Source organism: Apostichopus japonicus, chromosome 14, assembly GCF_037975245.1.
Source record: "Apostichopus japonicus isolate 1M-3 chromosome 14, ASM3797524v1, whole genome shotgun sequence".
Classification (NCBI taxonomy): Eukaryota; Metazoa; Echinodermata; class Holothuroidea; order Aspidochirotida; family Stichopodidae; genus Apostichopus; species Apostichopus japonicus.
The window spans coordinates 3,479,159-3,500,016 of NC_092574.1; the positions used below are offsets into that span (position 1 = coordinate 3,479,159).

The 20,858-nt window shown below is 38.2% G+C and overlaps 1 protein-coding gene and 1 long non-coding RNA gene across 8 annotated transcripts in view; one reads left to right on the forward strand and one right to left on the reverse strand.

Moving 5' to 3' along the window:
• Window positions 1–20,858, reverse strand: part of LOC139980152 (uncharacterized) — a 170,397-nt gene that overhangs the window by 80,385 nt on the left and 69,154 nt on the right. For 3 of the 7 annotated variants that reach the window (XR_011797465.1, XR_011797464.1, XR_011797462.1), the window contains 2 exons: window positions 3,675–3,813; window positions 222–348 (listed from right to left, as the gene is read on the reverse strand). The gene's annotated coding sequence lies outside the window, so the exon portion shown is untranslated. Of the gene's footprint in view, window positions 1–221; window positions 349–3,674; window positions 3,814–20,858 lie in introns of those variants that run through there. The other 4 variants (XM_071991584.1, XM_071991583.1, XM_071991585.1 and 1 more) reach the window with 2 other exon arrangements.
• Window positions 1,180–20,858, forward strand: part of LOC139980154 (uncharacterized) — a 72,144-nt gene continuing 52,465 nt past the window's right edge. The window contains exons 1-2 of the long non-coding RNA XR_011797467.1: window positions 1,180–1,309; window positions 5,284–5,869. This is a non-coding gene — a long non-coding RNA (uncharacterized lncRNA). The remainder of the gene's footprint in view (window positions 1,310–5,283; window positions 5,870–20,858) is intronic.

Sequence of the window (20,858 nt, forward strand, 5' to 3'; positions counted from 1 at the left end):
AATCATTTTTACACTCTTTGCCCAGTCTGATATAGATTTGGAATATTGTGTTTGTGCATGACTATCATCCAATTTTATGTTTTGATTTTTATTCTTTCCCTTGTTTGGCTTTGTTTTTGTATGTTTGCAGCTCTTTTGAAGAGGATATCGTTCTAATATATCTTTTCTAATTTGAACCACTTTTGTCCAATAAGAAAAATTCATAATAAGAAACAACAAACCTTTATCACTGGAATTGCCTGGAATGTCATTTGTATATACAAATGAAAATTTGCTTCTTGCATGGCCATCACAACGGGGTTTAGGGTGCGTGGGGATGGCCCTCCATCTTGTTGAAAGGGAGAAAACCTTGACTCGACGATTGAGTGATAAAAAATAAGGCAGTGTAAAAAAGTAAACAATGAAGTAGTAATAAATAGGTGTCAGGCCCGTACGGAGAGGGTTGGGGCAGTGATGATATTTGAAGGTCAGAGAAGTATCTTCCATCTACTTCAGGGTTGCTATTAGCAACAACAACAAAATATTTTGGAACTCTTCACAGATAGGTCACGGACTTAAGAAGACCCCTCCCCAGGTCACAAATCAATATCTTACCATCCCAACTCCTCCCCCCCCCCCATCCTTGGACTCAAAATTATGTGTTTTGGCCTGTATGTTGTATACAGCATTGCCGATTTCGTTTAGGATGTAACTTGAAAAAACCTTTGGTTCCCGTCCAATAATGAGCTTCATGCACGGATGAAATTTCATATTGGCTAAGCAACTCTTGTAGACCTATGAAGTACAGTTACCATAATTGCCAAACCTTACCCATTGTGTGTTGGGGACATAGGGCTACAATGAAACTTTAAATTCCTTTAAGTTTGTAATATTTTACCTCTGCAATTATCATTTTTTGTTGTAGCTGTTGCCTGCCCTATCCCGTTTCCAGAGGAAGTTGGGGAGGAAGTTAGGTTTATGCGATCTCTCCTTCTGTAAAGATGACCAGGGCCGTCTTAACGCATGGGCCCTTGGGCCCTGGCCCAGGGGCCCGCGATGTCAGGGGTCCCGCAATCGTAGTAACCCCATGTCTTAATATGGGAGGAAAACTTATTTAATAGGCCATTATGCCTGATTGAATTCGATACTTGATAACTTGTGACGAGAGTTGGTGAAACACTTGAGAGTTTGACATTAAATATTCGAATCTGAGTTGGCAACCCTGGAATATACAATGCCCCGAAGGCTTACAACACCAGACAACTCGGGTCCGCGGTCCGAGCACCAGTCATTTTTTTCAGTGCAATTCTCACCCAGGAGAATATATCCGGTAAGTTGATATTCATTTTCCATCACTTAAAATCGATTACCGTCATACTGTATATGGTCATAATTAAATGCAAGGGCGTAGGAACCGGGGGTGCTGGGGGGCGCCAGCCCCCCAGTGAAAAATATGGGGGGCGGAAGTATCATTCCGCCCCCCCTCTCCGCTCCGCAAGTCAGAAAACCCCTTTTTCATTTCCAAATGAGAAAAAAATCTCATTTGGAGCACCAAATTGCATCTAAGGTCAGGTGAAAATGCAAAATTATTTACAAAATGGAGTGGGTGTTGAAGTGTGCTATATTGCACCAAATTGCATCTGAGGCCACAAGGGGAGCTTGTGTCCCCCTCCCCTTAGACCCCTCCCCCAGACCGGCCATCAGTCTTCAGCCCCCCCCCACTCAAAAGTACCTTCCTACGCCACTGATTAAATGAGCCTTTCGGCACATCAATGATCAGGTGGAATTGATCCTAAATCTTATCTACTGTAATTTCTTTGTGAGCTCTTTATAGGCATGTCCATGATGTCCTAGTAGTAGAAGTGAACTGCTCCTATGCTATGCGCGATGTCTAGACAACCCTTTACGTCCCAATGTATGAGTGTGTCATACATTGGAGAAAAATTTTTAATTCCATAACCCAACACCCCCCTGAAGGGAAACATGGCTTATTTGAAAGAGAACAGTCATGGCTTTCAATTTAAAATAGTTTTTAGGGGGGGGGAGAAATTGTTAATTATTTTTCTCGAAAATTTGTTTACATTTCATTTGACCTCATTTGACCCCGATTTTGACCCCAGGTCAAGAAAAATCTAACTCCCACAAAAAAAAAAAAAAAAAAAAAAAAAAATATTTGCTTTCTAAGACCTCCCAATATGTACTGATTCTGTACAGAGACCTACAGCTGCATTTAGTTTCGGATTAGGGAGTTATTGCTAAAATAAATCACAGAAACCCTGTTTTCCCAAAAATTTGTGTCATTTTTGGTCCAAGACTTTGAAAAAAAATTCTCAAGACTCTCCCCCAGGATACCATATCCAATTATATATCATTCGATTCCTTATGGATTTCTACGCTGGTGGGTATTTTTTTCATTTTTTTTTAAAGGATATAGCAACTTTTATCGAACTCACTTGATTGAGGGGCCCCGCTCCATTGCCGGGCCCAGGGCCCGGTGTCCTCTTAAGACGGCCCTGAAGATGACTATGAACGCGGAGGATAAAATAGCAGCAATCACAACGAAAACATGATTAACATCTTTTACAGATGGAAGACTTATTACTTTTCTTCTTTTTTCCCCTTCTATTTATGTTTTGCAACAACGCACAATGTCACATTTATTTCCTGTAACAGCTAACTATGTATGCATCTGCTCTAATTATTGATATAATGAACTAAATTGCCTTTTAAATGTCGAAATGCCTAAATTTTATGCGGGATAGAATATGCTATGAAGTATTTGTGGACATTCTGTACCAGGACATTTCGTCCGGCGGGACTATATTTGCTGTGAGGTGGGGACACAATTTTCAGCAGATAATGTCCGACCTGACTAAATGTGCTGGTACAGAGTGTCTCCGCGGACACTTTGTACAGGGGGACACTCTGTACTGTCACACCTGCACCAAAGCAAATGTCCCCCCCCCCAATATTTGAAACAGATTGCCGCCCCTGTGAAGACATGCATATTTTTTGTACCCAATAACTGCCTTCAATCAGAGAGTCATAATAGAAAACTGCTTTAATTCATTGGATGCTTTCTTTTTTCCAGAAAATGCTGTAACATATAATTTTTTTCTTTTCCCCCCATTATGGGGACATTCCGTTTGTAATGCAATATCTTGGGTATGTCTCAACATGCTCAGTAAAATTTACCTCGGTATTCAGTAATCTGTCATGTCTTACAGAGATTGAGTAGTTTGCTTCCAATTGACAGTTGTTGCATTATCTTTAGATTAAAGTTAGAGACTACAAGAAGCTTTACTGTGCCTTTTGTCATTGGTTGCGAGGAACGTTTTATAGCTGTGTGTTAGTGTCTACATAAGGCCTTCTACAGAATAGCACAGAGTACCTGCAGCTGATCCAGATCAGATTCCGGCCATTCCTCAGTAAAAATTAAGCAGGCATAGCCTAATTGGGTTCAGACATAGGACCCCTTTCAGAAGAATCAGAAGGTAACTTGCAACTAAGATAAAAAAAATGTAGTTTAACTACTGCGCTGGATCAAGGTGACCTTAGAGTACATTCGAGTGGGCTTTCTAACATCACGCCCGGGTTAAGCTCTCAAAATATCAATTTCATAGGAAACGAAACAGCAGTGACAGAAAATTAACTCATTGTTCAAATTTGAGCAAAATAATAAATTTTAAACTGACCTTTATTCTTCTGGCACTTAATGAAGTTTGTTTTGTTAACTCCAATATCTTTTTCTTGTTCAAACTGCTCCCATAACTCTGCAGCCCATTACACCAATATTCCTCAAGTAGTTTACTCTCATCAGCAATTAGTGAATTCCTACAAAAGAAACAGAAAAGTAAGTAAAGTAAATTCTTTATTTAATTCACAAGAAGCCTATTTAGCAACATGTAGTAATATTTCAAATAATACTTAAATACTTTTAATTAAACCAACTCATCTTCCATTCTTTCTGTTTGTAGATAGTTTGTGATCAAATATTTCATGTACCAGCAAATTTATAATGGACTTAACAACATTGAAGGTTTGCTGTATTTGGCCCTATATGCTAGATTTTCAAATATGGTCGCCTTTAGACAAAATTCTTTAATCTTTTTATTACCAATCTAGAGGAAATTTACCATTTCTGCATGTCCTTACTTGGCAATATTCAGGTGAGCATGCAAGGTGCCCAGGTCTTTCCAGGCCTGTGTGACAGTACAGAGTGTCCCCCTGTACAAAGTGTCTCCGCGGACACTTTGTACCAGCATATTTAGTCCGGTCGGACATTATCTGCTGAAAATTGTGTCCCACCCTCACAGCAAATATAGTCCCACCGGACGAAATGTCCTGGTACAGAATGTCCGCAAATACTTCATAGCATATTTTGTCCCGCAAGCATTTCGATATTCAAAAGGCAATTGAGTTCATTATATCAATAATTAGAGCAGATGCATACGTCAGAGTTAAATGTTACAGGAAATAAATGAGACGTTGTGCGTTGCTGCAAAACAAAAAATAGAACGGGGGAAAAAAAAAGAAACAAGTCTTCCATCTGTAGAAGATGTTAATCATGTTTTTGTTGTGATTGCTGCTATGTTATCCTCCGTATACGTTGCATTTTGTATTCGGCAACTACATTGCGTTCATAGTCATCTTTACAGAGGGAGAGATAGTATAAACCTAACTTCCTCCCCAACGGAGGGCGGGTACGGGATAGGGAATGCAACAGCTACAACAAAATATGATAATTGCAGAGGTAAAATATTACGACTTTAGGAGTCCAAACTTCTTTTTTTCCGTATTTCCCTAACACACAGTGGGTAAGTTTTGGAAAGTATGGTAACTGTATTTCATGGGTCTACGAGAGTTGCCTAGCCAATATGAAATTTCATCCGTGCGTAAAGCTCATTATAGGACGGGAAGTTACCGAGAGTGTTTTCAAGTTACATCCTAAATGAAATCGGCAATGCTGTATACAAAGCTCAGGCCCAGACACATAATTTTGAGTGCAAGGATAAGGGGGGGGGAGTTGGGGTGGTAAGTTATCGAATTTGTGTCCTGGGGAGGGGTCTTCTTAAGTCTGTGACCTATCTTTGATGAGTTCCAAAATATTTTTGTTTGCTAATAACAACCGTGAATTAGCTGGAAGATACTTCTCTGACCTTGAAAATGTCAACACTGCCCCAACCCTCCGTATGGGCTTGACACCTATTTATTGACTTTCATTACTACTTTATTGTTTACTTTTTAACCATTCCTTATTTTTGTCACTCAATCGTCGAGTCATGGTTTTCTCCCTCTCAACAGGGTGGAAGGCCATTCCCCCACCCCTGCCCCCTAAGCCTGTTGTGATGGCCATGCACGAAGCAAATCTTCATTTGTATAGACAAATGGCATTCCAGGCAATTCCAGTGATAAAGGTTCGTTGTTTCTTATTATGAAGGTTTCTTATTGGACAAAAGTGGTTCAAATTAGAAAAGATGTATGCGACAATATTCTCTTCAAAAGAGCTGCAAAACATACAGGAAACAAAACAAAGCCAAACAAGGGAAAGAATAAAGCAAATAGGACAGAGCAGGATGCAATATGCTAGATTTATTGTCTCATCATGTTACTCACACTTTAAATATGTCATTCTTGTAGAGAAAAGTTTGTTTAAAGAAAGTTAATATAGTAAAAATCAAAACATGAAATTGGATCAGTGTCATGCACAAACACAATATTCTGAATCTATATCAGACTGGGCAAAGAGTGAAAAAATGATTATACATGGGATCAGGGAGCCAGGAGCCGGGGGGGGGGGCACTGTCTGTACATACTATTTTTAAAATGGCATCCCATATCTTTTTATAGCAAGGTTAACAATAAACAATCTCAATAAATAGTATTGATAGCATACTAACACATCATGTCTTTTTAAGTGATATGGCCGGTGTGTGTTGGTTTATAGCATAACGAGTGGTGGTTGTGGAATGAGAAAATGTCCCTCTGATGTTGTGTGCCCACCCTCACTTCCTACCCCCTGCATGGGGAAATTTAACTGGAATGATGACTCTCCCTTTGTAGCTCTGATGCAACTAAAGATAATCCATGCTTTCTAGAGCAGCCTTCAAGCAGGGAGGTATTGCTTGGTTAGAATGATATACTACTGTCACTCTTCTTCAAACAATATGTACTTGAAACTCTCATAATCCACATGAAGAACATCCTCTTTAGAGTTTGGTAAAGACCTCAATAAAACCATGCAGAAGTTTCCCTATTAGAATCCCCCCCTTGGACTGCTTTCCACAAACAGTAGGATTACCTATAAAATGCTTTAATGTGCAACTTGATACCGTCAAAAGTTAAATCTTGATTGTAAATTACAAAATAAAATAGCTGATTCTCATGTATCCAACGGGTTTTTCGTTAAGACTTACACATAAATCCATAACAGCAAAAGTTACAACAGGAAGCAGAATATGGTCGGTTATATGTTTTACTATGAGAACTTATCTTGAACACAATTTCCAGAACCAAGAAACACGCCTTCGTATTTGTTATTTAATGAAGTAATGAGGTGATAAAGAATTTCGAGCGTCACAACCCTTCAACTTGAACTGCAAATATATGGATTTCCACCGAACGACTGGCAGTGAAAAGTCAATGGCCTCTCTTGCTTAAACATATAGCAGACGACGAAGTTTTCTCTCATGATATGTTAGAGTGAAAGACAAGATTATTGTCGGTAACAAGTTAACTGCTAAGAAAATCGTCTAGACATGTCTTCTGTTAACTTCATACATACTCCCTCCATTGGTGGTCAGATATGAGATATCAGTACAACCAAATCTGTGCAAAACAAAAGTTGAAAGCAATATTATGAGTTGTGAATGCCACACTGTAAGTCATATATAAAATAAATTATCATCTTGAAAGGTTATGTGTAAGCTCCACTACAAAGATAATTAACATTCACCATATTGGTTAAGTGTAGACTGTATAGTGTACAACTGAACTATGCTTAGGCATTGAGTTAATTGGATGATCTTTTATTGTGACACTTACATGTTTATGGGAATACTGGGTCCATTTTTTTAATTGGAGATTGCATGTCATAATTTTGGCGCTATATTGTACAGTTCACTACCAAACCTGAAAAGTTTTAACCACATGAGCCAATACAACATTTGTGACATATTAATGAAATTTAATATCAGAAATTTATCAAATTAGCTTAAGCTAGGATACAACAGAAGTTTGATGCCTTTTGGTGCTCTATTGATGTATGTGTGCATGGTATGACTGTTTAATGCCGATCAAACATTAATTGTCCTGAATCAGGATCCATGGGGGTTCAAAACACCCTCTCTATGACCCAAATGCAAAACCAAATAATGCTAGCTAACCATTATTATGGTAAAATGTACTATTATACATCATTTTGCATCAAGAGACCTAAACATTGCCCTATTTTGCCAAAAAAGAGGGTCCCTCTCCCAGGTTTCAGGAAATATCCCCACACCACACACACAAACACATTTAGCAATTTTCCACAACGGACCTAACAGAGAAATGGTACCAAAACTCAGGTGATACATTATCTCTCTTATCTTGTCGAAGTTCCTGTCAAAACAGCCAATTAGTAATAAGTTCACACTTTCTAAACAGAAAAGTTCCCTGTGGTTACAATATCAAACTGTCCAACACCTTTTTGAAAAACAACACACAAAAGGTGGTGTCTAGCTGTGGAATGTGGTCTTAATTATTTACTCATCATTTGTTTGAACAAATAAACTGTGTCTGCTGCAGTGAAACATGTCCAGCCAAAATCACTTTTTGGGGATGTTAATTAAATGACGACAATTGTCAGGCTATATGCTACTTAAAAACCAGAGGTGGAACCTTTGCAAGTAAATATAGGAACAAAAACTACTTACATATAAACTTGTTAATGGGGACTTAACCTGCAAAGATTTACAGTACACTTTCTCGGTTCTCACCTACCTTTGTGACCTTTCTGTATGGGTCATTCCGTGTCAAATCACGGATGGCTGTTGCTGCACCCTTTCCAAAAATTCCCAAATTTATTGTATGATTGGACCACCATAAAATAAGCATATTCTGAAAATTTCAGTTGCATTGCTTTACAATTGGCCGATTTATCACACTTTGAAATTCCGCAATTTGTCGCCACCATGGCATTTTGGAATTTTCTTGACTTTTGAGGTCTCATTTCTCAGCAATTGAACATTCTACTACCTTTCTAATACAGATGCCTAAAGAGTCTATCCCATAGAACAGGAAAATAAAAAATTAGGCTACAAAAATATTGTCTTGTGGAGTTAGGTCAACTTAAAAGTGTCAAAATATTTGATTTTTGTACTTTTCACTAAAAAATGTGCTATTTTTAGTGATGAATTGCTCTTAACCATTGCTTCAGGGTACTTGATTCTTTCAGAGGTTATTATGTCTAGTACAAATATTACAAAATAATGATTACAATGCTTTCCTAGACTATGTTTGCAAGTTGTGCAACTCTAAAGTTGCTATTTCATGCTGCGATTCAGCATGAGGTAGGGGTTTTGATGCCAATTTTTTACCAAAGTAACCATGTTAGAGGTGTCAGGGTTTATACTTTATTAATAAGTATAAAGTTCTTACACATTAACAAATTTCAGGGTTCTAGCTGTTCTCAATATTAATTTATGAAGTTGTTAAGTTGCTCCGATGTACAAAAGAGGTCGTTTTTGACGGCCAATAACTCAAAACGCGTCAAATTAAAAAAAATTGATAATTTTTTCTTGAAGAGATATAGTACCACCCTGTTTGTACAAAAAATTTCAGGAGGGTGACACTTTTAAGTTGACCTAACTCCACAAGACAATATTTTTGTAGCCTAATTTTTTATTTTTCTGTTCTATGGGTTAGACTCTATAGGCATCTGTAATAGAAAGGTAGTAGAATGTGTAATTGCTGAGAAATGAGACCTCAAAACTCAAGAAAATGCCAAATTGCCATGGTGGCGACAAATTGCGGAATTTCAAAGAATTTTAAATCGGCCAATTGTAAAGCAATGCAACTGAAATTTTCAGAATATGCTTATTTTATGGTGGTCCACTCATGCAATAAATTTGGGAATTTTTGAAAAATGTCGAACTACAACATACCCCAAAATCTGGTGATTTGATATGGAATGACCCGTATGCTTAATACCTATTTGGAAATGAGTTACACTCAAACACAGAATTCTGCCATGCACTACAAGTTATTTGCATGGTACAAATAACAAATATGATGCCATTCATATTGGAACTAGTTACTAACTACAGAAAATTGTTCACTTTTTAAGACATGCTTACCTCATCATCACATCAGTAATGAAATAAGAAGTTGATGCTGCAGTCTTGTCAGGCACTGCCTTAGTCTCAGGCCACTTTGAATAGTCAGACAGTGTCATGTACAGTCGATTGGCAGCTGTCCCTGGTAGAGGACCAATAAGATCAACACCAACCTGTTAAGAAAGAAGACAGCATTTAGGTGCTAATTTAATTTTTTTTACAAGTTGCAGGCTTTGCCTTGACTGTTGTTCTATTCCATTGCTTCATGCTGTACACAGATCTAGATAAAAACAGTGGGATATCTGATCGAAACAGGGTGTTGGTGGATTTAGGCCAATTATTTTTACCTTGCAAATATGAAAATATAACTTACACCATTCTGTACCATATATTTACAATCGCTTCAACCACTAAACCAGTAAAATGATACGCCACTTTTTGCAACTTACAATTACATGCCTATATTGATGGTTGCTCTGCAGTTAGGCCAGAGTGTGGCTTAAAGGTTTGCTGTATAGGCCCTAAATATGCCAAATTTTCACTTTGGACAAAATTCTGTAAGTATGTTTATATCCCTGAAGGAAATTTACCTCACTGGGACATTCAATCATCTCGTGTCATCATTTAGAATGTCTGAGCACAATTTAAAGGGTTATAACCCCCAGAAAAGTACTTTTTGAAAACTTCTAGCAACTAAAGTGGCCAAAATTTAGGGCCAATACAGACTACCGTTAAACTTGTAAATGTTTAATTTGTCCAGAAAGAGTGACATTAACTAAACTAAACCTTCACTGCATACTGCGGACATCCTGTGCAATTAAAACAGATTGAATATTTACCTGTTTCCATAATCCAGTTACAGGAATGCTATGGAGACTTGTTCGTAGGTCTACATGACAATGACGCTTTGACATCCTGTTGAACATAACTTGTTTCCTCAACGTTGATAGTTTTCCAATAGAATCTAGACAATAGACATAGTCTGTTGTCTGGTTTATCTATGCAAAGATGAACACCTTAAAAAAGATATAAGAAAATTCATGATCAAAGGAGATATCATGTTTTTTTGCCCCCCCCCCCCCAAAAAAAACCCACAAACAAACAAACACACACAAATATATGGGCTGCAGAATTGGTAGTTCTAGCTGAAGTGCCTCAAAATTGAATTACAACTCTATATCAGTATTTGAAATGGAATATTCCCATTATTGTACACATTGCTTGGCCACAATTGGGGTCTATAGATATTTAAGAAGTTTTCTTCTGCAGTGAGGTTTGGCATGAAGAGAATATGCCACACCTAAAAAAAGTACTATCAGGCCTTCAATATCTGTTCTTACAAACCAAAATTAATGAACGTGAATTTATTATGTACAGTATTAGTGCCACTTTCCTCTAGAAGTAGGCTTGGCTATATGCTATAGTCCAATAATTGCATTTTATAGTGTCCCATGCATGCAAACCAGACTAGCTCTCTAAGCTTTAGTAATCTGTTGTTATCTTTTATGATAGGCAGGGCGATTAAAGGTGGAAATTTATAATAATTGTCACAAAAATTTGTTTGGGTAAATTTGTTTGGGTAAACAATTGGGTAAACAAAACGAAAAGAAATAGGCCCTAATAACTTTGCTCAAGCATACAACTGATTATAATGTTGCACAAGCAATTGCTTGACTTTTGCGAATGAGTTTTTACAACTAACCAAACGTGGTAAAAGAATATCATGATTTGTTCACCAAAAAGGTCCTAGAGGCCTGGTTATAGTTTAACTGTGGAATGGCCGTTCGCCATTTAACAACCAAAGGCATATTGTGTATCCTATACTGTAAGTTACAGACATTACCTTATAGATGTCACTAGTCAGTGTGAGCTGCTTCGATTTGGGCGAGTTGAGTAGCCCTAGATAGCAACACTTTCCTTCAATTTCGGTACGCAAGAGTTCCATTTTCAGCCAGTCTGAAAGACTGACTTTGTCTCCGTAAGATTCTTCTCTGTTTTATTCTTGTAAACCCACTTGGATAGCTCTCATCTCTTAGAATATCCGCAATTTGTCTCACGTTTTCTGCTAGCTTTTCCGTTTTAGTTGTCGCACGACTTTACTGCTGAATATACGGAAGCCGAAATGCGACAATTTGCTAATAATACGGATACTGCCAGAGTCCATTACTAATTAAATTTTTGCTACTCGAACGTACATGCTACGGCGGACATTGTGTTCAGGGGGACACAATTTACAACAAAATATATGACCGTCAAATAATGTCCCCCTCCGTGTAACCATAGCATATTCTGTCTGGGGAGACAGTCTGTACCAACTGGCCTTGTACAATAGGTCCGGGGAGACCAAACGTACTGGTAAATCCAGTATAAACTGTCCTGTGGGACCGGGACAGTTTATACTGAATATGGAATATTTGCGACACTTTGTACTGCTACACCTGCATTATGCATTAAAGCTTGTCCTCACTTTTTTGTTTTTACAAGTGACTTCAAGGTTATATGCTACCTCAGTTGATTCTTCTGGAATTTGTCAATGGGGAATATATGGCATGACATTTTGATCTCTTAGAAGGTTATCATCACAGCTGCTGCTGAGGATTAATGCCATAAATTTAACTTCAAAATCTCCTCAAGCTGAGATAAATTCCAAGGACAGGATGCAGTAACAAATTGCAGTGGAATTTATAATTTATTTCAGAAACACTTAGTTTCTACGGGTACACGTTGTCAGTCCGACACGTTTTCAGTCCGAAAATAAAATACACGTTCTCAGTCCGAAAAAACGAGTTTTCAGTCCGACACGTTTTCAGTCCGAAAATAAAATACACGTTCTCAGTCCGAAAAAACGAGTTTTCAGTCCGACACGTTTTCAGTCCGAAAATGAAATACACGTTTTCAGTCCGAAAATGAGATACACGTTTTCAGTTAGGGAATGAAAGCAGTTTTAATGTCATAATATCACCAATAATTTGACAGCCCAAACTGATAGTAAAAAAATCGATTGAATCTTTTGTATTAAGTCTCATATCACCGGCCTCAACAAAGACTTGGGACCCCTTAACAACTATCAGTTCTACAAACATATGTAATCCGTTCTTCGCTCCTTAATCAGCTTCCTGTATAGTCATGGTTTGTTTGGTTCTAATTCCATCAATGCAATTTACACTTTACACCTAGCGTCATACTTTCATTGTGTTACATTTTGTACTTTTCATTCGACTGCCAATATTGCTGACGAAGGTCCCAGGGGGACCGAAAATTCCAATATATTTTCTAAAACTTTGCTAATTATTTGTCAATTATGAGTGTATACGAAAGATTCAATCGATTTCTTTACTATCAGTTAGGGCTGTCACAGTTTATTGGTGATATTATGGCATTAAAACTGCTTTCATTCCCCAACTGTAAACATTTTCGGACTGAAAACGTGGATTTCATTTTCGGACTGAAAACATGTATTTTATTTTCGGACTGAAAACGTGTATTTCATTTTCCGACTGAAAACGTGTATTTCATTTTCGGACTGAAAACTTGTCGGACTGAAAACTTGTCGGACTGAGGGGTGTACCCCGTTTCTACAGCACTAATCAACAGGCCTGGTAACAGCTAAAAGAAAACCTCTACTCCTTTAAGAACAGTTAAAAGAATATCAATTCATTGATTGAGGAAGAGGTGATTGAAAACAAACTATAGGCTTATGTTGTAACTGCCCTGTATACAGAATGTTAGATAAGGTACCTGTCAAACATTTGAAAATATTTATAGAGCAATAAGAACAATGTTCCAGTTAGCCATGAGTAGATGGAAAATGAACAATTGGTACTGTCATCATTATTATGTAGAATAATGGTTGACTGACTTCATACAGTACCTTGTATTGATTGATGGCAGAGGCATAAAGGGGCCCGGTTATATGGTAAATCCCTGATGAAATGATAGTCCCCCACATCAGCTGCTAGTATTTCAGCTTTGATCCTAAAATTGTGTCTTCTAGTTTCATTAATGACACAGTTGTTGTTAAGATGTGTTGTTGTATGTCCTATTTGTTTTGGCAATAGCCTACATATTTAAGTCAAGTGTAAAAAAGCTTCAATTCAAACAGCTAACATTCACTTTTTGTGAAGAATGGTGAAAGGTTCAAATTCTGGTCTCTCCACCTTTAAGAAATTCCTATGAAACTAGTTTGTGTTTATGCCGTTATTGTCAACCTGAGGTCAAAGGTCACCCAAATGCAGGTCGACTATTGTATTACAATAGCGTAACTCCCAACCTTGATGGACATTTGGTTCTCAAGTTATTGCAAAAATACTAGTTTTTGACCCCTAATTGACTTTTTTGACCTTGGATCACAGGACCGTTATGTTTTGAAATGATCCCTTACCCCATTCACAACTAGTCCCAAAATATCAACCATGTCGGACCCTGTCAATGGGAGTTATTGGTTGTTTTAATATTTTGGTTTTTGGCCTCCAACAGTTTGGTGACCTTCACAGGCATCAAAAAAATAGGGCACATCTACTCAATGTGGTACTCATATACACCAAATATTAGATTGGTCCAAGCTTCCCTACTTGAGATACCATGTTTAGAAGGCCAGGCGTCACACACACAACCGTACGCGTTTACGGCGCCTATTGGGGAAGCAAGTTGTATTAATGCAAACTGGGAACTTCTGTTCTGAGCAACTTTTGAATGATGTTTTTCGCGTTTTATGACGAATACAGGCTGGCATTGCATGTTATCATATTGAGAAGGAAGAAAAGCTTTGTTTTCTTGTTTTGAACCTGTACGTGCAAAGTGGGGATGACACAATTTTTTGTGTTTGACATGGGACTGGGGATATACACAAGGACGTATCCAGGATTTTCTAACTCAGGGGGCGCAAATTACTATCTAAGCGGAGCGCCACCATCCGTTGGCGCGCAGCGTACAAGAAAATATTTGGTTTTGATACCCTCCAGATCACCGGAAATGACACTTCTCGGGCTTGAAAATGACCAACCAGATGTACACTTTTGCCTGAGAACCAAGTATTTCCCAATAATTTTTTTCCCGATCCATAACCTTTTTGAAGATTGTCAGCAGTCACACATCATGTTCGACCTCATCGCATCTCCTCTGGATCATTGCTTTTTGTAGGTGATTCTATGTCGCTGCCCACAATACCCGACAGCCCCACTTTTGAAGGTTTTAAGCCCATTTTTTGTTCAGAATTTTAAAATTCTTATTTCTCGTGTTTAAACTCATTCCAAAACATACCCATAATGTTGCCAAAAATTTCATCTACGGACAACCAATGTAGAAAAACCTCCTTGAACCCCTAACAGACTGGTCAAAATTGCACGAGTAGAGGCCGGAAGTATGATGAAGAATGTTGGTCAGGAAATTTTTGCAAATTCAGACACAGTTAATTTATTGGTGTACAAATATTGAAACCTCCTATAACGACTATTATAAAACTTCGTTGAAGGAAATGAAAAAAAAACCCACATATTTCCGAAACCGAACACTACACACATAGGTCAAGGAGGGGGGGGGGCCGAACGAAATATTTCTCTCTGAAAAATCGGGCAACATGCTGAGAATTTTTCGGGCACCTATACTGAAAGAAAAATACATTGCAATGATGTAGCTAAAGGAAATGAATAGTTTAAAAATTATCTCCTTGGTAATTAAAATATAGTTCTTAGCTTGGCCGACTAATTCGCCATTACTAATGTAAAAGAGAGTTTTGACATAATTAGACCTCCATTCTTTTTCTCCATCTACATAGGAAAATTCGTTGTTTATATAAGCATCCCGCGGTATACTGTGCAACTTTCAGTGACCGTACGGTACATGATGGCATGCGATGTAATAACCGATGCTTGCTTATATGATATTGACATTAACATGTTGAACGCGCGGACCGCGCGAAATGTTGGTTATAATTTTCGAGCAAGTCGTTACAGCTCCCCAAATCAAATTAGGCTCCTTCGCCTTTGACTACACACATAGACAGTTTTGAGGCTGTTCTGCTTGGAACGCCATTTTCATGCTCACTGATATGATGTAATATCTGCTGTTTGCTTTAGAAATTCAAACAGGCGCCTAGCAAACAATTTGCCAAGGGAGGGGCGAAGCCTGTAGGCAAACTATCTAAGCGTAGCGCCACCTTGGGTTGGCGCGAAGCGTACAAGAAAATTTTGGCCAAAAATGCCTCCCAGATCGCTGGAAATGACACTTCCCATGCCTTGTAAGTGCAACTAAGCATTTTCTCTTTTGAATTTTACTAGCGATATGATAACAAAAAATATGCTCCCGGGGGGTGGGGGGGCGGCGTTCGCCCCATTCATAGCACAATTGTTTAAGGCGTCCATACACACACAAAATGGAGTTGTCGGTGTAAGGGGTAGGGTGAGGCACACGCCCCTTCCGAAATCCACGATCCGTCACTGGCTACCTGGCCATGTGTTTATAATAGGGTTCAGCACTGTAATGATGTCACTGTTCCTCTTTCTCTTCCCGGTGTCTTTATATTGTGCTCCCTCCTTTTCTCCCTTTTCTCTCCTTTTTCTTTTTCTTTTCCCTTCCTTCCTCTCCTCCTTTTTTCACCCTTTTTTCACCCTTTTTTCTTTTTTCCCCCTCCTTTTTCCTTTTTTCTTCTCTTTTTTTCTCTCCTCTTTTTCTTACCTGGGGGGCGCGCGCCCCCAATGCCCCCCCCCTGGATACGTGCCTGATACATATATATCCCCAATGTAACTGCAAGGAATAATATGACATATCCCAAGCATAGGCGTGCGGGACCATTTCGGTTTGGGGGGCAGAACTTTTTGTGCCCGAAAGTTCCTGTGACATTATATAAGCGGAGCGCCACCATCGGTTGGCGCGTAACTTACAAGAAAATTTTTGCTAAACAATGCCTCAGATTGCCGGAAACGGCACTTCTGAGGCCTTGCAAGTTGCATCTAAACATTTTTTATTTTATAATCTCACGTTTTAGAAATTTACACTTCCCCAAAAATTTGGTAAATTAGAAGAAGAAAAACAGGTAACATCACTTTGAAGGGGAAAAATGGGACAGTATATTTTTTAAGCTCCTATTTAGTTACCTTATTTATTATTTTAACACAGTACTCAGCTACCTCCAGGAAAACATACATTGTTCAACGACACGTAGGCGGGAGGATGTCGCTGTGTCGGGTGAAACTGCAATTTGTCTCACAAAAAAAGTATAAAATATAACAAAGAATATGATAAACCTGCACTCCCCCCCCCCCCCCACCATCCATGAAAAAGAAAATGTTTCTTATAAACACTCATGTTGGGGATGTCCAGGTCAAGGGCAGCGGAAGCACTTTTAATCTGGGGGGGGGCACCGACATCAAAGGGCACTTTGCAGAAATTCGATTGGACTGATGCAGCCTTATATTTAGTACCCTTTATAACTCTTATTGCATTATCATATTTGTGTATACACATCACTCCATCAACGCCCCCCCCCCCAAAGGAAAATATGCATACTAGCACTGCAATATCCAATGCGCAAATTGGGAAACCAAGAACAAGTTTTCTTTTGAGACAAAATGAGGTGAAATCATGCTAGTTGCTAATGTAGGAATCTTCCGAATTAGATTTTTTTTCTTGTTAATATCTTAACCAATTTTTTCCATTCGAAATAGCTTTGATTTTGCCCCACAGAAATTCATTAAAAGTCACGGGCTTAGCCAGGATTTGCAAAGTTGTATGCACGACTATCTGAGCGGAGCGCCACCATCGGTTGGCGCGGAGCGTACTATAAAATTTTTGGTTTTACAAACCCCTCAGATGGCCGGAAACGGCCCTTCCCGAGTGTTCATTCTGGTTCCCTGGCCTCTTGCTTACTTGATTCACCTCAATTTTTATGTAGAAAAAAGGCACATTTTTAACCTGAGGCAAAGTGGGGGGCACGTGCCCCCTGTGCCCCCCCCCGGTTCCGCCACCCTTGGTCCAGGTAAACAAATGACTAGTTAGAAAAAAATTGATCGTGCAAAAAGCGTGGTAGCCCAGATGAACTGCGCTTACGGTGGTGTTACACGGAAATATTCGGGCATCATGTTGCTAAATAAAGAAAATCATAGAATTGTCGGGCAAAAATTTGAAAAAGATTCGGGCAAGCTACTACTGCATATTTATATATATATATATATATATTTATATATATATATATATATATATATATATATAATATATATATTTCCAGAGGACAAGAAATTCGGGCAAAAGTCCTGAAAAATTCGGGCAGCCTAAGAGGAGACAAAAATATATATATTGTTTTTTTTTGTTGTTTTTTTTCAAGAAATTCGGGCAAAAGTCCTGAAAAATTCGGGCAGCCTAAGAGGAGACAAAAATATAAGAGGAGAAAAATATATATATATATATATTTATTTTTTTTTTTTCTCCTCTTAGGTTGCCCGAATTTTTCAGGACTTTTGCCAGAATTTCTTGTCCTCTGGAAATTTGGGGGGCAGACTGCCCCCCCCTGCACCCCCGCCTCGTACGCCTGTGATCCCAAGGTGACTTTACTTAGATTATTTTCCTTTGATTGGGTGAGAATGTTCAATTCCACAAAACGATAGTACCAGTGTTCCATTGCAACATGGGAGTCTTTCATTAAAGCTTCTGTCAATCATCCAAGAGAAATATGTAACAGCCAGAATGCAAAAATGCATTGTGGTTTCGATGATGTAACAGGATACTTTGGCTTTCCAAGAGATCTACGCTAGTGGTACTGAACCTGGTATTTCGGACCCTTCTAGAAAGTGGGATTCGTGAAAGCATGTGATTACTGAGGGTGTCAAATGAGGAATCTGAAAAGCTCTTTGCTTCCTCTTCTATCAATTTAACGATGCAATTTTCCTTTCAAGTTCATATGAAAGAGAAAATTTATCTCCCATCATCATATGATTGTGTTGATGGAATCTTGCTGACGAGATGTTGAGGCCCTTATGAATATTTGTAAATGTTCTAAGGGGAGCCGTGGCAACAAAAAGGGAAGCAATGGTGAACAGTGTTATGTCAGTAGCTGGTCTTGCCCAAAGGCATACTAAGTAAACTTTTCCCTTTGAACAAGAATAAAACTATTTCAAACAACATACAGAAAAAGTTCATATCAATATTGGCAAGAGTCAGTTTTGCTTGGGCAACCTATCACATGACATATCACATAATAAACGATTGTTGTCTGTTCAGTGAATGCTTTGCTCAATATGAGGAGCTTCAGGTATATGCCACTATGAACAGGGAACCTGCCAACTTGTTCGACACAAATTATTAACTAAGTGACTTTCTACGTAATCTGCCAAGGCTCGGTCCCGGCAGTTTTCAAAAGGTAACTAATCCTTCTGTAACAATACCTTAAAATTAACAATACTGCTTTGTAAGCTTTCTTCAGTGAACTTGTTAAAAACTCAAAGGCCATTGAGCGGTTTTAAATGACATCAAACAAACAAAAGGCAACAAAATTTCTTCTTTGCAGGTAGGTTGAAGTCCAGATCGAAGGACCTTGCTAAAATTAATACAAACTCCTTAAAGGAATTGTCTGGTGGAAGATTTTGATACATTGTCCTTGTAGTTATTATTTTTCTCTTTCTAACCATGTAAAAATTGTCCCCATTCGATGTTTTCTTCTTGTAGAAATCTGGTTTTCAAATTCACCAGTTTCTCACCAAAAGTACCGTTTGTTCGAACGCTTCAATATGGTGATTGACGTAGTGCTTGCAGATAGGCAAAACAGGCGACTTGAAGTTAGCACTCCCAATTCTGCAGCAAATAAACTCACGTGTAAGCACATTGGATTGCCTCATATATATAACGTACATACTCGCGAACGTATATACTACGATGCTCAGTTGGTGTACTTGTATAGCGTTACACATAGTACACTCACACTCAAACCACAGTTCATTAACTGTTCTTCGAAATCGCTGAAATAAAATTCATGGATCAAATTAACAGTAAAAGGAAACTTGTAAAGTATTCGTTAAACCGAAAGATGAAACTTGGCGGAATCGATGTCATCGCAGAACTGTCCGATTGTAAACATTAGAGTAGCCTATACACGCGAACATTCTTCGCGCTGGAGCTGGATGCGATGTATAAACAACGAAGAGCCTGCTGTTAAAACTTATCTTGTGTTACAAAAAGACCACGAAACCACCGTTCTACTACATATATGGCGGCTTAAGGAGTTTTTTAAATCATATCTAAATTATAAGAAATTTCACCGGAAATTATTGAAGAAATTGATCGAATCGTTGTTACAGCAGAATGTAGCACTGAGAAGCTTAGGCTTCGCAGAACTGTCCGATTGTCAACGTTTGAGTATAGCCTACATGCGAACATTTTTCGCGTTGGAGCTGGATAGCGCGATGTATAGCCTGAACAACTCAGAGTCTGCTGTTAAAATTTACCTTGTGTTACACAAAGACCACGGAACCACCGATCAAGTACATGGCGGCTTAAGGAGTTTTTGACAACATATCTAATTTTTAAGAAATTTCACCGGAAATTAAGGAAGAAATTTATCTGTATACAAACAGAGTTTTTGTTGTGATTACCGTATAGGTACTGTGCGGAGGGTGGGTTATGACGCAATCTGCTATGGCAGAGCTGACGTCACGTATTGTACTGTTCAAATCATATTTGAAATGTCTATCCATAACGATTAAAAAATCGTTTCTCTGTCAAACGCAACATTAGCGTTCTCATACTTTGACAACATGTTTGGAAAATTTACTATTCTTTAAGGTAACTTCTTTGGGCCACCAGATAATCCTTTTAAGTTCTACAAAACACTTTTTTCATTTTTGTGCACTTGAGCAGATATTACTTCTCGTGTACTAGAAAAAAGCAACAAAATTTAAAACCCGAAGGAAAATCAAGTAAAAGTTTACATCTGAACAAGAATTACACTACTTCAAACAAAAACAGAAGGTCACAGAGAAGTTGATTTCAATACAACAGTCATGTATCCCTGGGCAAACTATCATGTGAAACAAGTGACAATTAATAGTTTTTGTTCAGTGAATCCATTGCTCAATAGAAGGAGCCTCAGGTTTATTCAACTACCAGTGAAATTCAGTTACAAACCATACTGGATGAGGTTGGTGCCTAAAGTTTCAAAATGTAACTAATCTTTCAGTAACAATGATTAAAAATGATAAATACCCCTCTTTAGCGTATTTCAGTGAACTTGTGTCCAAAACTTTTGCATCAAAATCACTGATAAAAACTTCTTTACAGGTTGCAGTCTGAAATGAATAGATCTGCATATGAACTCCTTACTTTTGTACAAAGTTTTTCTGTCCCTTTCGTACAATAGAACACTGTACTGAGATTATAAATATGCTGGGCAAACAAATAGTTTTCATGTAACAAAACTTTAACTTTCCAACAATTACAATGAGAGACAAATCTAAAAGCAATATGAGCACTTTTACATTCTCATTTTCAAATAAAAAATATCAGCTTGTTAAGTATTGTGTTTTAAACAGCATGACTACTAAGGAGTACTGTAAATCAAAGCATTGGCGGTTTTCTTTC